This window comes from Thermobia domestica, chromosome 9 (assembly GCF_964235325.1).
Source record: "Thermobia domestica chromosome 9, izTheDome1.hap1.1, whole genome shotgun sequence".
Classification (NCBI taxonomy): domain Eukaryota; kingdom Metazoa; phylum Arthropoda; class Insecta; order Zygentoma; family Lepismatidae; genus Thermobia; species Thermobia domestica.
In genome coordinates, this window is record NC_137462.1 from 118,938,849 (window position 1) to 118,961,527 (window position 22,679).

General features: G+C 34.6%; 1 protein-coding gene and 1 long non-coding RNA gene across 2 annotated transcripts in view; one reads left to right on the top strand and one right to left on the bottom strand.

The window, feature by feature from the left end:
• LOC145694966 (connectin-like) overlaps nucleotides 1-22,679 on the bottom strand; it is a 511,959-nt gene that overhangs the window by 243,126 nt on the left and 246,154 nt on the right. The window lies entirely within an intron of this gene.
• On the top strand, nucleotides 864-16,591 carry LOC145694969 (uncharacterized). Its single transcript, XR_014133084.1, has 3 exons — nucleotides 864-1,129; nucleotides 7,473-7,631; nucleotides 16,380-16,591. It is a non-coding gene; the product is annotated as an uncharacterized LOC145694969 (long non-coding RNA).

Below are 22,679 nucleotides of genomic sequence, written 5' to 3' on the forward strand. Positions count from 1 at the left end.
CGATGATACTGTACTATGCAATACTAATAAGAAGTTAAAAAGAAAGTTCAGAATTTGAGGAAGTATTTAGAAGATAAAGACCTAAAAATTAGTAGAAAGAAAACTGATTATCTCCAGTTTAAAGAAGAAGAAAATGGGGAAGTAAAGCTGCAAGATTAGAAGATTGAATGAAGTGAAGAATTTTAAATATTTGAATTCACCTGTTGCCCAGAATGGTGATTTGGACGTGGAAATAACACATACGGTGTAGAACGCAAGAGGGGTGACGAAATTGGGAGAAAATATCTGACATGCTGTTTGATCGCAGAATGACGATAAAGAATAACGGAAAGATTTTTCAAATAGTGATTAGACTAGCAAGTGATTTCTGGAGCAGGAACATAGTCAATAAAGAAAACACATGAAAATAGGTTGAATGCTACAAAAATGTGAATACTCCGCTGGATGAGCGGAATAACAACAAGCAACAGAAAGGGGATGTGTAGGAACTCAATTTTTTATTTTTTTCCTACAATGTTATTTTTATAAAACAGCATAATTTGTTTCCAAATTTTGTACATTAATAATATTTATTTAATCTTTCCAAGTTTTCGTTTACATCACTTAGTCATGTTTTGATTTGATTATGTTGACGTCGTGATATTAGTGATTCAGTTTATCCACTGAAATACATATATTTAGGATTTTCGTATTCTAAATATTCGATTTCTTTAATTGGCATAAATATTTTCAAAACTATTCATTCGGAAAATTCGATGATTGTTAAAAATAGGAGAATTATATTCATAGCCTCGTATATGTTTACATTTTCATATGTTTTAATGTAAACGTTACCACGGAAACAAACGTGTGAGCCTCTGATTTGAGAAACAGCAATTTTGCTAATTTTGTCATAAGTAAAATATGTTTGACAACTGAAGTACGTACAAATACTAAAGCTCAAAAAGGAGTATTGGACTAAATTTGTTGAAGAAAAACTATTAAATAAATCAATTTGGAAAAATAACTTAAGTGGAAAAAAAATTCCATTTCAGCAATAGTTTAACTTGTTCAATTTGCTGCTGATTAAATCTTGGGCATTACCGTAAGCTAAACCTTTATTTTGGCGTAGAGGATTCTCCAAAACTAAGTAAGTAGAACTAAATAAAACGTTTTGGCAATTTCAATATTAAGTTCAAATTATTTTTACTGGCTGAAAAAGTGAAATTTTGAAAACATGGCAAAGGCAATTGATATGATTTGTGGCTAGTGTTGTATTATTTCCTCCTTCCTTACTAAGTATTTAAATTATTAATATGTTAGTAGCATGAAAGAGTTTTGGCGAATAAAAATGTGATTTTGTGTTTCTTGTATATAAAAGAGTGAAGAAAATCTCTGTATCGAATTGTAATGTTCACTTTGAGCTGATCGATGATTTGAAGGTTGTTACCATAAACCTTGCCTTTCAAAGCTCCCCATAAATAAAAATTGCAGAATGATAAGTGCGACGATCTAGAGACCATTGCTCACAATTCTTTGTTCGGAAACAACGTGTTGATGTGCGTCATAAATGAGCATTCACCGCATCTTGTGGAAATATGCCTTAATTACTAGTTTTCATTTCCCGTTAATTATATATAGAACAACTTTAAGTGTATCCAGATTTCTTGTTTGTTCATTGTCTTGCTAACTACTAACACGAACGTATCTCATGGGCGGTAAAAATGTTTTCCATGTACAATACGTGGGTTATTCTGTGAGCTGTGTCTGGTAATTTGAGAAATAACATACCTTACATTTGAAACCAAGCTTCATCTGTCAGAAAGAACAAGTGGTCCAAGTAACCATTGAGGATTTCAGACAAAAGGCAAGCTGAAATAAACAACTCACTTAACTTTGTCTTATTCTCGAAAATACTCTTTTAATATCCAGAAACATTTCGAACAGGATATATCAAACTGTTGAGATAACATCCATATCGACTTTCTGGGATTTCTGGTTATGTCATTGTGAATTCTGTTGATTGTCTCCGGAGTTTTTACTTTCGGAGACATTTTTTCACAGTAAAAAGAGTTACAACCTGTATAGAGATAAATATTCCTTTATCGTTTACCTAGAACTGAGATACAACATCCATTCATTTGACATTGTAACTTCAAGAGTGGTCCGCCTAAGGTAGAAAAAGCAGCAAGTATCTTTTACTAGCCTAATTTCGCACTCTTGTATCAATATTACTTAGTGAAAACATACATGATACACGTTTCTATTCACAAAAAGCAACATTGCTTAGAATCTGCATTTTTTCCACCGATTGGATACTGTATATGATCATGACTTTTGTATCAGTCTGCACATGAAATGCGAATGCAAATGGTTTGTAATATTTTCTACTAGCCTATTAGAACTTATACTGCTAGACCTATTTCGGGTATAAATTCGTAAATGGCTAGCCCGCAATAGCTGTGACCTTAGGTTGAACTATTATACTAAAAGCGAGAACGAACTGGATGGTGTTTGGAGGCGACGCTCCAAGTTCCCTTTAAACGTTGTTAGCGAATGAAAGGGTCTGTGGTGTTGCCACCTCTACGTATACATTCACGTCAGTTTATGTACCATCTGCTCAGTGTAGTATGTCTACCTAGTCACATGGCAACGTCGCGTTACAGCTTTCGTTTCATTCGCTTACAATTAATCAGACACTACTAAGTTTATACCATGGTTTAGTTAGTTTTCACGCAAGGCCGGCCTTAAGCCGATTGGGCCGATTTCTCCCAATCGGGCCCTGCGCCCAAGGAGGCCTCGAGCTAGTGACATCTACTATACTGCCAAGTCTAATCTACTCTCCAGTGCCGTTTTAACAGTATATTAGGCCCCAGAGCAAACAAATGTGTTCTGGTCCCTATGACTAAATTTTGCTCCTAATACATACAATTAATACAAGTCTTTCTACTCATGGGGCGTCTGGCCAAGTGGCTATGGTACCGTTAAGATGGCTCTACTTCTCTCGGTTGTTAAGTACACAGAACATATTGCAATACAGGTACATCCATGGACTCCACAAGGGAGGGTAAGGCCTCTCCCTAACAAGTAAAAAATAATGATAGTTTTTGTATTGTTTCCGGGCATAAGCAAATATTTTCTGAATTTAATGCTGCAGTAGTTACTTTATTTTTTTATGTTTACAACTTCTGTTGTGAAAATAGATATTTTGTTCAGGAAGTATCCTAGACATCTCCAACACACCTAACACTCCCCCAAATTTCCTCACATACACCCCTGGGCGTAAAAATATTGTTTTCTTTCAGTTTATGTAAAAATGTATATCATTATTCTAGTTGCACACCCCCTTTTATTTTGAACACTCCACTAAGTAAAAAGTTCCTGGCATTTTACTGATTATGTCATGTGACACTACCGAGATGGTATCAAATAAATCAACCTCAGTGTGACTTCTTTGCATATCCTTTCTCTTATTATAACTATACTAAAACTACAAAACAAGAGGATTGATTGATTGATTTTGAGTTTTACGTCCCGTTCAGCAGCGAGGCTATATGAGACGTGGACCTACTGATTAACGTGGAATCCGAACCACATGAGCTCCCGCCGGGAATCGAACCCGGGTCTCCCGCGCCAAAGGCGCGTACGCTAACCGCTTAGCCACGGAGGAGCTCAAAACAAGAGGACAAACTTTGCCCTCTGCTGCGAAAAATTCCGTGGATGTATTTTTATTTTAAAATCAAGTCAGGAAAACTGAATGTATACTAGTGCTTATGAAGGTCTCTCTTCTAACTCGAATAATCCAATGGAAAATATGTCATCAACCATCCATCAGTTCCTTAAGGTTTGTGATCGTGTCTTCACCATTTCATTTTGTCTGCAGTTGATAACGATTTCAAGCTGATTATACATTAAGTAGTTACCTACGATGTTCTCCCTAGCGTACATTAGGTTTTCCTGACTTGAATTCTTTTCAAAAAGTTGTTAAGAAATCTTTGAACCAACGAATTCATATCAATGTGCATTTCGTTATGTCTTACAAATATAAACTTATGGAAACATAGACTTAACCATTGTATTTCTCGTAAAATTCTAGCTTAATTTGATATATTACATGACCCCCTTCCTATTTTTTTAAAAAAGTCGAGCGAGATACAAGATGGCCGAATTCAAGATGGCGGCCATGAAAAGCATACTCTCAAATAGACGTCTACTTCCTCCCAGCGTCGTTAATGTGTTTATGTTTTTAATCCCTTTACCCGTTTTATAAATAAAATGAAATTTTCAAACTTGAAATATATTGTTATGGCTTATTCTGATCAATCAGGTTTGTGGTAACTGTGGCCGTCTTTATGGACGCAAGCACTTTAAATTTTGTTTACGCTCGTTTCTTGATATTCCATACTTCTCTGCCAAGTTTGGTCAAGAAACTAGATTTCAACATCGATAGGTTTACTTGTAACAGAAGAAAACTATGAAATACTGGTACAGAACCTTCTTGAAAAATTGCGAGGCACAAGTGTAAAATATGTATTGTAAAATTCATTCGCTGTCTGCATTTCCTTTTGAGCTATTTCTCTGAAAAATTAGCTGTTATAAGCAATGAACAGAGTACCGGTAAGTGTTTTCAGCAGAACATTTTGGAAAAACGTCGTAAAGGGAAATGGGTATAACCCTAGATCAGCAGGGAGAGCGCAATATCTATCTATCTATATGTAATAAATACAGAGTGTTTCAAAACAACACCGACAACGTTGGGAGGAGGTAATTTCTGACATCAAGATAAGACGAAAAGTATAGACCAACTTGGGTGCACAAATCCTTTCTTTCGAAGTTATAGGCTGCCGAAAACATGAGAAAATGAACTTAAAAGGCTCATAGCTCGAAAACTATGGGACGTACGGTAGTCGAGTTAAGACTTCACTAAGGAACTAACATGTACCATATCCAAAACTGCATGTTTCAGAATCCTGAAGTACTTCCATAATAATTTTTATAGAGGGAGTTTGGGTATGGGCATATAATTTCAAGTAATCACAAACTACCTCTATAAAAATTTGTTGCCGAAGTACCACAGGATTCTGAAACCTCCATTTTTGGATAGGACGCATATTAGTTCCTAAGTGCAATCTTGACCCGACTACCGTACGTCCCATAGTTTTCGAGCTATGGACCTTTTAAGTTCATTTTTTGATGTTTTCGGCAGCCTATAACTCCGAAAGGAAGCATTTGTGCACTCAAGTTGGTCTATACTTTTCGTCTTATCTTGGTGTCAGGAATCACCTCCCATATATATATATATATATATATATATATATATATATATATATATGTGTGTGTGTGTGTGTGTGTGTGTGTGTGTGTGTGTGTGTGTGTGTTCTACAGCCTTTTTGTGCAAGTTAGTTGTAAACCTGGGGCCCAGCAAAATGTTCCCAATCGGGCCCCGCACCACCTAAGGCCGGTTATGTTTATACCGTAGAAATATGAGATAATGAGAAAGCTAACAATAGACTACTTATACTGTACCATCAAGCATCTTTTTTTTTTTTTACTTTTTTTTAAATGAAAAAGCGCCTTTCTGTTATTTTAATTAGTCTTATACGGGATCTTGAATGAGTCTCAACTAAAACGCTATTTTGAAAGGATTTTTTGCTGATCAATACAAGAAAGGAATTTTTTTTTAAAAAAAGTCAAGAACAATGGTACTATTCGGTAATGGGGACAACAAATACCATACGCTATTTGAACCAAGTTCTCATTTAAACCTCTGCTAGGTAACGTCACACAGAAAAGCTCTTTTCATTTTCTCTCATCTTGGTTTGGATTTCACGCTTGGTTTCAGAAAATTGGACCTATTCTCCTTTTCCAGATTCAAAGAAACAGAATCTACTCCAAACTATATAATTCTTATTGGTACCATTTCTTCCTGCCTTTTCTCTTTCTCTCTTTAACATTTTGTCTTTTATTTCTCATGAATTTTGCTTCTATATAACTTCCTGTTATACATTGTTCTTAACCTCCTCTTTTCTTTCTATTTTTTCCTTCTCTTTCTCTCTCTTTTCTAAACTCCCATTTCGTTCACGCCACAACGACTACAAAAATGAGATTTTGGATGCAACGCTTCACTATTCCCATCTAACTCCCTTTTTATTCTTTCTCTAATTCTGATCCCCCCCCCCCCGTTTTCTTTCTCTTTGTTACGTTGCGTATTTTGTTCAGTGATTCCCATTTGTGTATGATTTTATAGTAGTGTATTTCTAAAAAAAAAAAAAAAAAAAAAAAAATTGGGCAATAATGTTCTCGCTCTTTTTTAAATTTATTTATATATTTATTTATTTTTATAGTTTGTGAATACAGGAAATGATTCATGTAGTATCCATTATTTTAAAGAGAAAGATTATCTTGAAAGTAGTTCTGGTAATACTATACTAGTTTGTATTCCAGGATACACCATTATACCTTTTAAAATTTTGTCGATTAGATTACAAAGCAAAGAATTAAAATTTATATATTATAAATTATAATTTTTACAAATCAGTATTTTCTTGATTACCAATTATGTGTACCATGCTTCATAGCACTATATTTGTATGTTCTTGTCTTACAAATAAACAATCATCAAACAAAAGTGTGGAATTAATATCAAAAAGACTTTTTTATTATTATTATCGTCGTGGAAGATTTTTAATCGAAGAGAAAAAAATCTTAAAATTTACAGATAAATGCAAAATGTTCTTCTAGATCTTCCACGTAACCACATCATTTAATCAGCAACTGACTATTTGAAGATTTCTTGACTTGATTTACGTAACGTAAACAATTTCGATAGAGATTCTTCATTATCAAAATTGAATTTTTAGAATTTTTTTTTTTCACATTTTGGGTCAAAAGATCCAATATATTTCAGGCAAAAATTTTCTTGTAGGACTTATATCTGGAGAATACATATAGTATAGCCAAACCCAAACTACCACTTAACTCATGATGATGTATAAACTTAGTATGATGTTCTTATTTCGTAAAAAAAAAAAAAAAAAAAAAAAAAAAAAAAAAAAAAAAAACGAAAACTCGATTTAGGGTCCATTCAAAATTGTTGTGGTCCCTGATACAAAAAATATACAATATACTTCATTCAATCAAACATTTTCTTGTACGCTTCATGTCACGAGAACTACTACATATAGTATAGCCAAACCCAAAGTACCACCTAATTCAGTATGATCTAAAAAAAAAAAAAAAAAACTCGAATTAGGGACAGTTCAAAAATTTTATGGTCCCTGACCCAAAATCTAATTATTAGTCAAGATCGCAATCTTTTGTATCATTCCTAGAATTCTTGTTTTTTTTTTTTCGAATCATACTTATCAATGAAAAGCTTTTAATATCCGTATTTAACACATCCATATATTTAACACACTATTCATCATCATATTGTTGTCTCATTGGAAAATTGGTTTCATTACTTACAGAGAAAAATTATCTCTCTTTTTCAGTACTGTATCTGAAAATGGGAAGAGACCAGCTAACAAGAGTAGAACCCAATCAAAGGCAGTTCGTGAGGAAGATCACATCGATGAATGTTGAAGTTTCATTGTTTCAAACCAAGGGAAGAAAAGTTATTTAATTTACAAATTGATATATACAGCAATTAGGTACGTATTTCTTTTAATTTGAAGAAATAAAAGTTTAATTTTTACCAGTGTGAAACTTCCTTCGAGAACGCCTTTGAATCCAATCCAGTATATCTGAGAACTGCAGAAATGGATAGTACAATTATCAAACAACACCATTTTATACATACACTACAAACCATAAAGTCATCCTATTTATTTTGTTACATATTTGTACGTAATTGAATATGGAAAACTTTATAACTAGTTCCAAGTTTTGGATGTCTGATATAAAGCAGAGAAGTTGAAAAATGATCAGCATAACTGAAATAGTAATATTATTTGCAGATATGTTCTGTGAAACGCAACTTGAAAATTTAAGATTATGGATCATCCCACGAATAGCTGCAGTTCCACTTCCATCCAAGTACCAACAACAACCAAGTTTCTACACTCTAAGAATAGCAATTCCTGATGGATTAAGAAATTTAATTGCATATATTTCAAAGCAAAAGTAGAATGATTTTCACATTTAAAAAGTCTGGTAAAGACAAAAATTGCAAGAAAAATCAACTTGAATTTCCTCCTATTAAAGAAAACGTTGATATTCTAATATGTACCTTAAAGACAACCAATTATTATTTAATCATCTCAATTCACTAAAGTTGCCGGGTCTCTCTCTTCTTTTTATCTTTAAAAACGTTCATTTCTTCCTCGCAATTTTCCTTCTGCCTATTTCATCCAACTCTCATTTGCCTATTTTTCTTTCGTGTTCTTTCTTCGTTGTTCTCTCTTCTCTGAGCCTTCAGACCTTGTAATTAGAATGTCAATGTCGTAATAACATTACAAGAACTGCGTAATCAGAAGAAGGCGGTGGATGTCTGGAGAGACTACGAAAGGCAAACGAGAGAAAAAAATACGCAGAGTAGAAGGTAAAAAAAAAAAAAAAAAAAAGTTCGTTCATTGACTTTCATTTTTGTTCTTGGGAGAGATAAAGAGAAAGAGAGATGCTGCGACATTGTCTAGTCTTTCTTTCTTAAGTAGCGACAATGTCCTTCTACGAACAGCCCAATTCTTTCCCATCTTTCTCCACTTAACTGGTAATAGCATCAGAAACTATGTAATGCAATTAGAGCATATGTTCTTTCAAGGGAAAGACCTCTTTAATAAAAATGCTGTGTATATATATATATATGCAACTTTTCCTTGCAAGCGGATTCCCATAAAACAGAATGGCTATACATAATTTGCAAAGATTCTTTGTTTCAAAGATATATACAGTAGAGCGCCGATTATCCGAAGTAATTGGGGGACATGGGTGTTCGGAAAACTGGTTTGTTCGGATAATCGAACTGTACATGTTTATTTGCCAAAAAGAAGTACTGTACAGTAAATTTATTCATAAAAACAGGCATCTCTTTTAAGTATTACAAAGTAACGTACAAAGGCAACTTTAGTAGGAATATATATGTGGTACAGTAGTATGTGGTACAGTTTATTAAACAAAAATATGTACATATTACATACGCATTTTGCTGGCGGCTTGGCCGGTCAGCAGCGCCTTATGAAGCAATGTTCCGCCAGCGGTGGCTCAGTGCGGCAACGACTGTGGGAAACTTGGTTTGGGAGTGAAGGGGATGATAGGCGGTAGGGTGAGAGAGTAACAGGTGCGAGCGAGTACACAGTTCGGTTAAGCGGTCGTTCGGTTGACCGACGTTCGGATAATCGACGCTCTACTGTGTATATATATATATATATATATATATATATATATATATATATATATACGTACATTTTATCTAACTTGAAATATATACATATAGATAGATAGTTAGATAAATGGATGGATGGATGCACAGACAACGAGTTTCGGTTAGTAAGGGTGAACTCAACAAAAGTTTGTTATCGGAGAAATCCAGTTTAAAGTTCCTTCGTAAAGGCAAACCTGAAAGACGTTTCACTATCAATTATTATCAGGATTGTTATTATGGGAAATAAGTAGGAATGCGCACGAGACAAGATTTGAGGCTCTCTAGTCTCGAAAATGAGCTGTAAAAGTGATGTCTCGACTCGAAAAATGTATATTTCTCTATTGGAAAAGCTATCTCGACTTGAATTTTGTCAGGAAAATTCTGTCTCGTTTTGTCTCGTGCGCATTCCTGTTGATATCACGTATCACGTTAGGTTTTTAAAAAAGAAGGAAAAACTCGTTACTGAGTTCGTCTTTACTAAATGGAACATCTCATATTTTCGTCTTTTCTCAATAAGGAAAAAGAACCTGTTTGATTAAGACTAGTAATCACGTAGTATGCTATGTTACATAGAATTGTGATTACTTCCAAAAGTATACAAAACAAACTACTTGTGTCAAAGTTTTCACACTATTGATTGGAGTTCCAGTAGCGACCAGTACCAATTCCAGTAGCGACGTAGGGCCGTGACTACGCAGAGACCAGGAAGGATCAACCTCTTGCGGCCACTATTAGCCCTTCGGAATCTAATTCTTTTAGATGAATGTATGTTTTAAAAAAATAACCATCTTGATCTAGTTCGTCATTTGCTCAAAACTTAACTAGTCAAGTATGCTAAGTGAATTCATTAATCCCTTCCCTCGTATATAAAGAAATCTCACCCAGTCTTTTAGTATTCTGGTTTAGTATGCTATGATGAAATAGGACCTAAGAATTAAAAGTGGAATCCGAGATATTACTCAGATTGAGGTAAACATGTCCCCTCCAATCTTCGAACTAGGGTGAACTGTGCCCCTAATAATCCGATTTGAAATGTGTTTTTTGGGGGAAAATGTGATGATTTGTGTCCGACTGCCACAAAGGAAAGTGAGATGAAATCGATGTCCCTCGCCAGAATAAGCATCAAATCTGTCCACTTCCCAATGTTGGAGACATCTCTGCTCTCCTGATCCTCCATAGCATTGTTTTTCATTTTCATAAATATTTTGAACATCGCTAAAAAAAAGAAAAAGAAAAAGAAAAAAGAAAAAAGAAAAGTAAAGTAAAGAAAAAGAAACGGTCTTACCTGTTCCCCCCCTCCTTCCAATGTTGAAGACAGATTTGCGCCGCTGCAGATTTGTACCCGAAATAGTTACCCCTACTGGAACGAGACACACGCATTGAACAATTGGTTGTAAAATATGTCAAAAATCTGACTTCACACTATTGTAAATGAGAGATATAGTAAGGTGCGATGAATCGTGCTATTGTCTCATTCTATTTAGACATCCAAACTGTACTGTGCGTAAATAATGCAAGTCTTATAAAACGGCTATATCCGTCCCCCGTCGTCTAGTATGAGGTTATTTCGAAAAGTTTTAGGTCTCACATTGAAATATCTCACGCCACTGATAATGAACTATTCATAGCATACAGTGCCATCTATGAAAAATAATAATAGATCAGTTTCCACTATCTATCTGCGTCAGTTTGAGTCAGTCGTTGTGCGCCAATCTCATACACTGCATGATAATGCTCCAGTGCACGACTGGACTGCCACGACTGTTGTTGCCAAGGCTACATTCTGGTTAGAATATTGGACTCCTATACACAAATTGGAATCCTACAGTTGCTTCACAGTAAAAGAAAATCACTTATTATTAGAATAACAACTGTAATCCTTATGAGCGGTTCTATTCCCGGTGTAGACACCCAGTCGAAAAAGTGTAACAGCTTTTTCAGATCAAAAATGAGTGACGTTTTCCTCATTCACACTAGACAAATGCCGGGATGGTACCTAACATATAGGTCTCAGATCGCTTCCTTCCTTCTCTTTCCTCGGATAGGGCGATCGCCGAGGGACGTCATCCCTCATACGTAATTGATTAATATGGCCATAAATGTCGAAAGCCCAGAAATCTAATTTCTAAATCCTCATGTTGGGCTGGATTGTAATTTAGCAATGATCAAATGACACATGACGACCATATCATGTTGTAATTTTACTTATTAAAGTTACAGTGTAGTAGTTAGGTTTTTGGTTTGCAGTTTTGAAGTTCCAGATCCATATCCTATAACACGTTACTCTGACTGATTTTTTTCCGCTTTGTTTTTGTTTCATCAGGTGAGTGGTAGGATGGTACCTGCCTTACTTCTGTCCATTTCCTACGTATTGTCATTAATTGCTAATAATTCCAGGGTAGGTTAGCTCCGAAGGCTGTATCTAGGAGTCTATTTTTTTTTAATGATTTACGGTAAATCTAATAATGTCTAACTGAAAAATTTAAATATTTTACTACTATTGTTGTTATTTTGTTCCCAACAAAGGGATGTTTGAGATATGGATCTATAAATTCTAATGTGGAACCCAAAACAGTAGCGGAAACGCTAATCATTAACTCTAAAGAAACCCTATCGTCTTTACTGTGCCAGAGAGTATTCATATACATTAGTGTTCCCTATTTTCAATTATAAGATTATGCAATATAAAGGTAACTTTGAAAGATGTTCCCAGTTCGGTAGAGGCCAGTAAAAACCCATGAACAAAGTTGAGAAATGGCTGCCCACTTCACTCGACTTCGGCACTTACAGCAGTTTAATAGTCAGCATCTCGCTCCGGCTGAAGTTGCCCCACAGAAGGACGGTATAATGGGGGCGTCAGCAAACGACTCTGAGAAATATGAGAAATAAATTTTGCCCCTTGGGGTCGAATCTATACCTCACCGACCATGCCTCTTGGAATTTAAGGAATATTATATACTTGTATTAGAACATCAACTGAGCAAGACATCTGAGATAGGTGAGAAATGTGGCTAATCTTAAATAATCTCAACTTGTATTATAATATAAACTGAGGAAGACGTCTGAGATAGGTAAGAAATGTGGCTAGTCTCACATAATCTCCGACTAAGATAAGAGATCTGATTGACTGACTGACTAATAAACTACTAGACCAAACTACTAGAAACATGAAAGTTGGCTAGTACTTAAGATTTGTGACACAAGGTACCACTAAGGAAGACTTTTTGGAAATTCGATATGGAAGGAGGAGAAATGCAGATTGAAAACTTTATAATATGTTCATTTTTCGGAAACTCTTAAAGGTTTGAAGTTTTAATATTAATAGTTGAATCAAGGAATGCATTAACGACAGATTAAACAATATATTAAAAAAGTATTCCAAAGTTCATTTAAAAATAGTAAGTGTGATAGTACTAAGATATACAAAAGAGATGCTTAATGCACACTTAGATCATCGTTGTTAGGGATTATGAAAGAATTTTAAGATATAATAACTGTAAATAAGAAAATTGTAATTAATATATTTAGTTCAAGACGTGTTAATGTCAGAATTTATATGTTGAAAAATTTTATGATAATATATATTGTTTATTAGGGTGTATCGAAAAAACTTTTTTTTTTCGAAATCCGTTTACGGATAGTGAGTATTTTTGACCAAATGACATCAATAAAACGTATTAGAAATCCCAGTTCGATCAGACAACTCTTTCTGCTGCCAAGTAGAATCCAAATATTAGAAAAATCAGCCAAAAAATTACTTTTTAACTGATTTTTCAAAACAAGATTTTTTAAATATATATTTCTTATATTCTTCGATAGTTTAAGTCATTGAAATAGCATAGGAAAAGACAAATAAATCCATGAAACAAATTTATTACGGCTATTTCTGTGCACCAGAAACATAAAAACCTTGTTAATAATTCATTTAAAAAAGCATTGAATTTCCTTCCTGACAAACGTTACAAAATATGAGTGTTATAATTACTTTATCACTTTTAATAAAACAAGAAGTGTTCTGTATGCGACTAAAAGGAATTATGCAGCTCTTTCGTTTATTTCCAATTGCTGAGAACAAGTATTGGAAATAATCCAGGACTCACCACTTGGAGATCCGTAGTACATTGGTCCGTAGTAACCTGTTGGTCATTTCGTAGCTTACGTAATATATATATATATATATATATATATATATATATATATATATATATATATATATATATATATATATATATATATATAATGAAGGAAGCTGAGGTCTGATGATTGTATTTAAAAATTTCATAAAAGTGTTCAAAACTGTGCGATCTTAACAATTTAACACAAATTGATGATTTTTCAAGAGAAAATTATTTTGATGATTTCATAACAGAAAACATGTACTTCAACATTTGTAGCTAAAGAACATACAAAGTGCAACTAATATACTAAACTATTAAGTAATATTTTCACAATTCCGACAAGGGATTTGAAGATTGATCACCAGAATGTTATGTTCGGTTCCCAGTGCAACAAGGGACATAACTTGCATCTATGTTCGTCCCATGAGGTGAGGTAAAACCGCAGCTTGTAATGATGTCCGCAACTTCCACATAGTGTACTAGGAGGTCACAGTCCCTTGACCACTATCACAGGTGTACTTATAGAAGCGAGATGCAGCATATTGTATTCCCTGTTGATTTTACCTATTAGAAGCTAATCAAGGAATTTTATTGCTGGTATATTGTGGCCCTGAAATCAACTGTTGATAGTCTATCTTATTAGTTGCTTATCTTCAATTTATACAATATCTACGAGAGTCAATACTTGTCTATAATATACACATTATACAATGTACAGAATTCGGAAACAAAATCAAAAAGGATTATAACGCGAGAACAGAATGTCGGATGAAGGTAGAGAAAAAAAACATGGTAGTTATTTTCTGACCATTTCTATGTCAATAGATATGGAATATGTGATAGTTTTCAGTTCTTGATCTATAATATTTTTTGTTTCTAGCAGATCTCATGTGTCTCCTTCTATGTTTCAATGTTAATGTTATCGCCAGCTTGGATTCTTATCCACTGATACATTAATAGGTCTGTTCGAAATATCATATATATATATATATATATATATATATATATATATATATATATATATATATATATATATATATATGCTCACCGTTGGTCTACTGGTTAGTACTTGCATCTTTGGTACAATGGGTCCAAGATTCGATTCTCAGCGTGAGAATGTTCTTTCCTTTTTTTTATTGAACACATTATGATGGTTCAGATTCCACCTTAAACTGCAGGTTCACGTTTCCGCTGAATTTCAATTCAACGAAATCATCATCCGACATTTCATTTTGAGTTATGACGTCTTTTGGAATCGGTCTGACAATTTTTGGCGAGCTATAGCTCCGAAATTATCCAATATTAGTCGATTTTTATGTGTTCCTGTGAAAATTCATTTCCCAATTTATTCCCCCAAATTTCCTGTATACAAATATGAAAATATTCTATATTTTAGTAAGAGTTACACGCATAATATCTCATACATTAGAACGGTAGTTATCATCATGTAAAGCCACATAATTACATCTACGGATTTATGTTTCCGTAAAGCTGCGTATATATATTTTAGCATAAGTTTATTTTAGCATAAGCAGATTATTCTTAAAAGGATTAAGAACCTACCTATCTCCCTAACTTCTCTCACTTAATTAAACGGCAGACGACATTAAAGCCAACAATAATGAAGACGTACACTTCGAGTACGTATGTATATACCACGTAAATACTGCTATGTGGTCGGCTTTATCATTCTCACGTATAACCCGCACATTAATTTTTGATAATTTTTTTGCAACAAAAAAAATGTTGTAAGAACTAGAATACAAATATTTAACTCAATTTTATGGTTATTTTTAAGGAATAACAACTTTAATTAGATTTCTTCAAAGATTGAGAAATACGACACATGTACTACTGAATAATCAAGTGTGGTGTACTTTTCTTTTGTGGGGTGTAATATTTAACTCTCTTAGCCATAATATCATTAGCAAATGTAAACGAATTATCTTGGCAAGAGCATTGGCTAACCAAAATGTCTGTCACTGCTAAATAAGATACACCTTTAGTTAAATTATGGAAACATAAATTTAAATGATGTAAAAAGGGTTGCTAGTATATTTATAATGATTTATTGAAATATGATATGACAAATTAAATGAAGTTACAAAATTAATAACTAATTAAAAAGTGAACGCTAGTTAATTGAGTATTTATGAAGTGAGAATTAGACGGGAGACATTTCCTATTACATGGTAAGAATCTTGAACATTTCCTATTGAAAATCACAACTCAACATTTATCCATATTATAGGATAAGTAGAAGGATAGTCACTTACAATACTATTCGGCAGAAGAGACCAGAAGATGCAACCTTTGATGCGCAGGAGAGATCCATCTCTATCGAACGATGGAGACTTCTTCAAAACAACTACCTTGCCTCTCCACTGTACCAACTGGCCCCCGAAGCAAATTTACGGCAGTCTTTTATATGAATCGTGTAACTGTGGTTAAATTCCTCTAAACCTATTTCTGTTGTGACCCACTCACCTACAGAAGTCACGTAGCATAGAACAATATTTAGAATTTTACTGTTAGGTGGAAACTTCTGGTCTCTTCTAACTCAATGAACATAGAGAAATAAATCAATCTCTGGTTTTTCCACCTGTATGAAAAATATTTAAAATATATAACTTTTTTTTTCGACTGTGATTTTTTTACCAGACAAGGTAAACGCTTGAGTTAGACTGGCGCAGAATCAGGCTTTGATTTCCCGTCGATCAGGTGAACAGTTTGTCTTTAAAACTTAAGGGACAGCTATCCATCTTTCTTCTACTAAAACCGGAAGTGATTGAAACGCACTGCCAATTTCGGTTACAGTACTGATCCTTCTACTAAAGCAAATTAGATAATAAATAGCAAGAAATGAATATATTATCTGTGGAAGAAGAGTATAATTCCAATAATTTTTTCCGTTTCAGCAGTATTTGTGAAGTCGCAACGTTACATGAAACAAAAATAAGAATCACAGGCTAAAAGCTTGTCCAGTAGCGGCTCTTAAGGGAACTCACATTAGTAAAAAAAAATTACATTTTTGTAGCTTCAAACTAAAGGAAGAAAACGTACATGATGTTCCGATGTGCCTACTCTCAAGAGCCGCCATTAAACTTAATCAAGTTGAAACCACAGTGAAAATTGGCCTTACTGAAAAACAAAAAATAGTTTTCAACACCATGAATAAAATATCATGACTTCTTTTACGTAGATTACTGTTTATCTTTTAGTACATAAGATGTAAACTCAATTGAACTTAAATGAAGAACTTCAAACCTTATTTTGAATATTGATTTACAGTTACTGCTCAGTATATTTTAATGTTACTTTCTAACTCCCTCTCATCTCCCTTTTTTCGTACGCTCTTGTGTTTGTTCTGAAGATACTTGATTTTAATGCTCTTTATACTTGACTCGTAACATTACATTATGGCAGCTCTAAAGCAAACACTTTCGGACAATTAATGCAATAAAAAGGGATTAAGCCTGTCTGGGGGTTTATGTTATGACAAGAAATTTTGCGTCAGAATAAAGGAGTGTTTGAGAGCCTCTTAAAGCGTGTACTGAAAACAGGAAGAACATATAAGAATAGTTTAATCTACTTTATTCTCCTCCTCCTCTCTTGTTATACTTTTATACACGTAAAAGCAGCCATTTCATAGCTTCTTGGAGAGGCGTACACTTTTCTCATGCTGCATTGATTCGCGTTACTTTTATCACTGTACTTGTGCCCGCTTCCTGCCAGATTTCTCTCATTTCTCTTTTTGTTGGTACAGATTCCTTTTTTAAAAGGATGTCCTTCAAACTGAAAAAGGAACAACTTCTATTGTCATGCCAGCCTGCATCAAAGTTGTTCCAAAAGGACTCTTCCTTTGATTGTTATTTCATTTTGATAAGCGGCGGGTTGTTTGTGTTCTTGTCCCACAACGTCTTTTGCCTCGTCGCCTGAATTAACAGCGTCTGCTAACTCATGCATTGTTACTGATAGAGAGTGCGGCATCTGTTTGATGTCTCTTATAAACTTGATGGTTGATATATATTCTATTCTCTCTCTCTAGTTCTGATGAATTGTCTTAAAAGTTCTTTGCAGTGTATCGAACTTAAATGGGTCATTTTTCTCTCTTCTTTTTTCCTCTTTTTGGAGACAATATCTGTTTCCCCTTGTCAAGTTTTCTTGATTCCTAAAAGAGTGCAATTTTGTCTCCGCTACAGCAGGGAAAACAAGTATCAAATAAATTAACTATCATTGTTTTTGTTCTATTATTGCTATTGAAGTAGCTATTCATTTTTCTTTTTCTTTCTTTCATTCATTTTTTTTTTTTTTTTTTACATAATTCTACATTAAATAATGAAGAGGTGTCAAAAGACCAAGGCTGTGGCACAAAGTTGTGTTTTACTGTATGTGTGTAAGGTGTGGAGGAATAACACATTTAAGACAGCTAACAACTATATACATATCGCACAGTATGAACAGTATATAAAGTCGGGCCTCGAAAACTCGAACGTTTTCACATTCCCTTGAACTCTCCATAACACTCAGTGTTTTAAAAAAAACTCTGTACGTCGAATTTTTAAAAAGTTACAACCTCAATAAGTCGAATTTTAAGGGATTCGTAATTGTATTGAAAAATCTCGGTAACTCGAACTTTCGTATTAGCGAATCTCTACGATTCGAAGTTTATCTCTTTAAATCGAATTCCTCTTGATGTGATCTCGATAGCTCGAAGCAATAGCTATGCTTTTAGTAATTGTCATTGTTGCTAATGTGTACTGTAGTTGTGTTTTATTCACGTCTAATGTTTTATTTTTATTAGTCATTTAATTTAATTTAAGGAACTTCCACAACTTCGAGTTATAGAGGTTGAACGAATAAAACTTCGAGTTATAGAAATTATATGTGTATTGTCACTTCTCATGAGGAAAGTGGAATCTCAGTATCTTGAATTTTTGTTGTGGTCACCTTGATGACTCGAATCTTTGATTACTCGAAAAACTGAATAACTCGAATTTTTATCTATTTCCTTTAGCTACGAGTTATCGATATCCCACTGTATAATTACACAGGAGTAGTGACGGCTCTTGAGAAAAGTCATCGGAATTTTTTTTAAAAAATTTTATCGCTACAAGCTAAGAGAAAAAACCTTACAATCAGCGACAAAAGTTCTTCCCGTTTGGTAAAATTTATTTTGGGAATATCCGTGGTATAGCTGTAACGTACAGAAAACTACATTATTTTAAATTTAGTGAAAACTGTACTCAAATTGTAGGTGCACAGAAGTGCGACGAGTTAGCCAAATGAAACAAAATAAATAAATAAATTGCAATAGATGTTACTTGCTGTTTAAAGTAATATATCTACACCATCTTCTCCACGCTATTTTTAAAGTGCGAAGAGGATACATATATATGATATCAGCTTTCATAGATATAAAACGTAATTGATGTTCAATCCTTGAAATCGGTGGCAAGCATGGAATTTTCCATGGGGCCATTAATATTTGAGTCCTTTAGAAAAATGTTGAAATATCCACTCATATTAGTAAATAGAATCATATACTTCGGCACAAGCATCAGCCGTCAACAATGGTACACGTAAAGGACACGAAGGGGTACGGAGAGGAACTCTTCAACCCCTCCATACACCTCGCCTCCAAAGCCTGGCTATAAAAACGGACACCTCGAGGCAGAAGATATCAGTTATTATAGGAGACATCAGACCTATTTCTCCAAGCTGCACTGGGTGGGAGACACTCCCGTAACCTCACTTCTGAGCTGCAATGGGCAAGATGTTCCTTACTCATCTACGAGCTGCAAAGGGCAAAAGATACTACCTACCTCTGAGCTGCAATGAGCAGGAGATACCAACCCTACCTCTGAGATGCAATGGACAAAAAGTTTCTTTAGACCCAGTTGCAACGAGCAAAAGGTCCAGTTATAGAGGAAAAAACTTTTTAAAGAAATTACTTATTTTTTAGAGAAATTTGTATCTAAATTTTATAACGTTTTATATAATAAAAAGATGAGGGGAAAACCCGTGTATGGTTACTCTATCAAATATTACAATATGAAGTTGATCCGCTCTATTAAAATATGCATTTGCCCCCTAGAATTTTAAACCCCAATAAATATATTAATTACTTTTAGGAGACCCAGTTGTTGTTTTACTAAAGTAGGGCCCAAATTACGTACACCCATGTTTCACCTTGAACAACGGGAAGATTAAAAGGGAAACAATTTCCCCTCGTGCCTGGCCCCCACAAGTTACAGCCCTTGTGGCAATTCTGTTTTATTACAACGTAATTCTACTATACTCAAGTAGACTGCTCAAAGACATATCTTTCAATTAATGAGCATAATCGGAGTAATTTTCATCTGTAACACAACTTCTCATCTGAACTATATATACAAGGTATGTTCAAGTTAATTCGAGACTTTTTTTTAGGGTTCAAGTCAATTCGACTTTTTAAAATTAGAATCCCAGGCAAGAGGTAGGGCATGCAGTAGGTACTGGCAATTCCGTCCTGTTACTGGTAAGCGACATTTATTTCGTGCACCAGTTCAGAGAACGTTATTCAAAATGAAATGAAATGAAATATTTCAGTTTTACGTCTCACGATTGCGCCCTTTTCGATAAGGAAGACAATGATTAAGGCAAGTGGATGATGGTGGACGAATTGGTGGAATGAGAAAGTGGAAGGAAACGGGAGTATCTCGAGAAAACCCAGAGACACCATATTCTCTACCACAAACTTACTTGTGCGGGGATCGAACTAGAGACCCCACGCACTAGAGGTAAGCCACCATGTCCCCCCCCCCACCGTTATTCAAGTGGACAGCAGTACGAATGTGTACACGGAGCAGTGATAATGAATTTCCTTGTGAAAGGCATACAACCATCTGAAATTTACTGAAGACGTCAGTTACAATACAGTGATGAGATACATTCAGCCTCATCAAGACCTTTGAATGATGCAAACACTTCAAAGTTGGCCGTACGTCTGTACTTGATATTCCTAATCATGGTGGATCCCAGCCCATAGCAATCATTTCTGAGAATATTCAGCGCGTTGAACACATTACCACTGACAATCGTCACATAACCTCTCGAGAAATTGCAAAGGTATGTAGTCTTGTGGTAGGAACAGTAAATGCAATAAGTCATGACCATTTGCCGTTCTGAAAAGTAAGTGTACTCTGGATTCCAAAACAGCTTTCCAGTTTGACCGTCTCAGAAGAGTTGTCCTGTAGTCTGCACTGCTGAATTGAAGGATCACCGAGTGATTTCTACCTGTTAAGACCTTTAAAAGAATTCCTCGGAGGTCATCATGTCCATAGCAGGATGTCCTAGAAAATAGTTCAAACATACTTACACGTTTTTCTATAACTTTGGTTAAATATTGGAATAAGTGTATAAGTTAAGCAGCAGTGATTATGTTGAAAAGTAAGTGCAGTTTATACTCCTTGAAATTTGTACCTTTTTTATTACGAAAAGTCCCAGAATGATTAGAACACCTCTCATGTACGAGTGGGTTTTAAAAATTCCTGGAAGGAATAGTATCAAACCGAGAATGCCACTATTATTACACTCTTCCGTCATAGCAACTTCTTACTGTCTGCATCAGTAATGAACTACTGAAGGTAATTGTACAGTTGCAATGCTCAAAAAGATACATTTTTAACACCGAGTAGTTACAAGGTAGTTGAAGAAGAAGGGATCAAAAAAACATATATACATAATGATATAAAAATGGTGTGAAGCAGAGTTTCTTGACTTGTGGTACGCGAGCCGCTATATTGATGGTGTGTACGACTTACGACGGTGTTAATAATAAATATACTCTTGTAATACGCTAATGCAAGAGGTTGAGAACAAGAGCTGTGAATGATTTAACTACATGGCTATTAATTCAATATAGTGGTCTTGTGTTACCCAAGTTGTGTTAAATTTTGACACACTCTTGATGCTACTTCAACTTCATTGGACTTTGGAGTAAACTGTTAAAATTGTAGTGGTTAAATCAACTACCTAATATTGTGATGGGTATTATACTCCCACACAATGGCTTTGTGTTACCCGTTGTATGTTAACTTTTGGCACGTGCCTGCTGCTACTTTAACTCCATAGGATTTTGAAGTAATAAGTTAAAATGGTAGTGTATAAATCAACTACCTGATATTGTGATGGGTAATATAGACCTACACAATGGCTTTGTGTTACCCTTTGTGTGTTGAATTTTGGCACGTTCCTGGTGCTACTTCAACTCTATCGGATTTTGGAGTAAATTGTTAAAATGGTAGTGGTTAAATCAACTACATGACATGGTAATTGTAGTATGGAGTACGTTTACAAAAAATATCTTCTTTCTTATGAAACGACATGACTATTATGAGCAATAATAAAGTGCGGCATGAACTATTTATAAGAGGTTACGAGGAGCAAAATATTTTCGAAGAGAAACAGAAATATAGTAAACTTTAATGTTGTGATTTGACAACCACGTTTTCGGAATGAAAGAAGAATATCGGGAAATACCCAGCAAAGTAGTCGTAAGCAATGTCAAGTGTTTCTCGTTCACACCCATTTTAAAGTATCTTTATGGGTTAAAATACAGTGAAAACAAATGTAAGAGTATCGAAAACGATGGCAGCACTTCAGTACATGTAAATTTTGACTAAAAAAAGTTCATATGCTCCCAAACTATTTTCGTCAAAGATTACATACAATATAATACGTTGTTCGTTATTTGGTATAATTGTCAAATTTACAGTGTAAAGCGTTACTCGCGAAAAGGAGATATCAATATCATGTACTACGATATTCATTATATCCTACAAGGCAAATTGTATGTTAAAAATTACAGCACAGCTGTCTAATACACAGGATTTTGAGATGATTGTAAGACCTTTGCTAAATCACTGTTTTTGGCAAATTAAAGGTTTTGCTTATCACTGACCAATACCAATATCACTGATCTTCGTTCATTCCCTCGGTTCTTTAACACTGTTGAATTCTTATTTTCGCACAGCTGAACACCGGCTCTATGTCAAACCGGTAATGTCGAATCTGTGTTAAACGCAACACCGGACTCTTGATATAGAAATAACATGTTAAAGCGGTAGTCATGCTGCGACCATTGGCCTGCGTTAAAATTGGTTTGTATTAACACAATCATTTTATGCTTTCATTAGACAGTAATGAAAGCCTCGATGATGAACGAAGTGGACGACCTA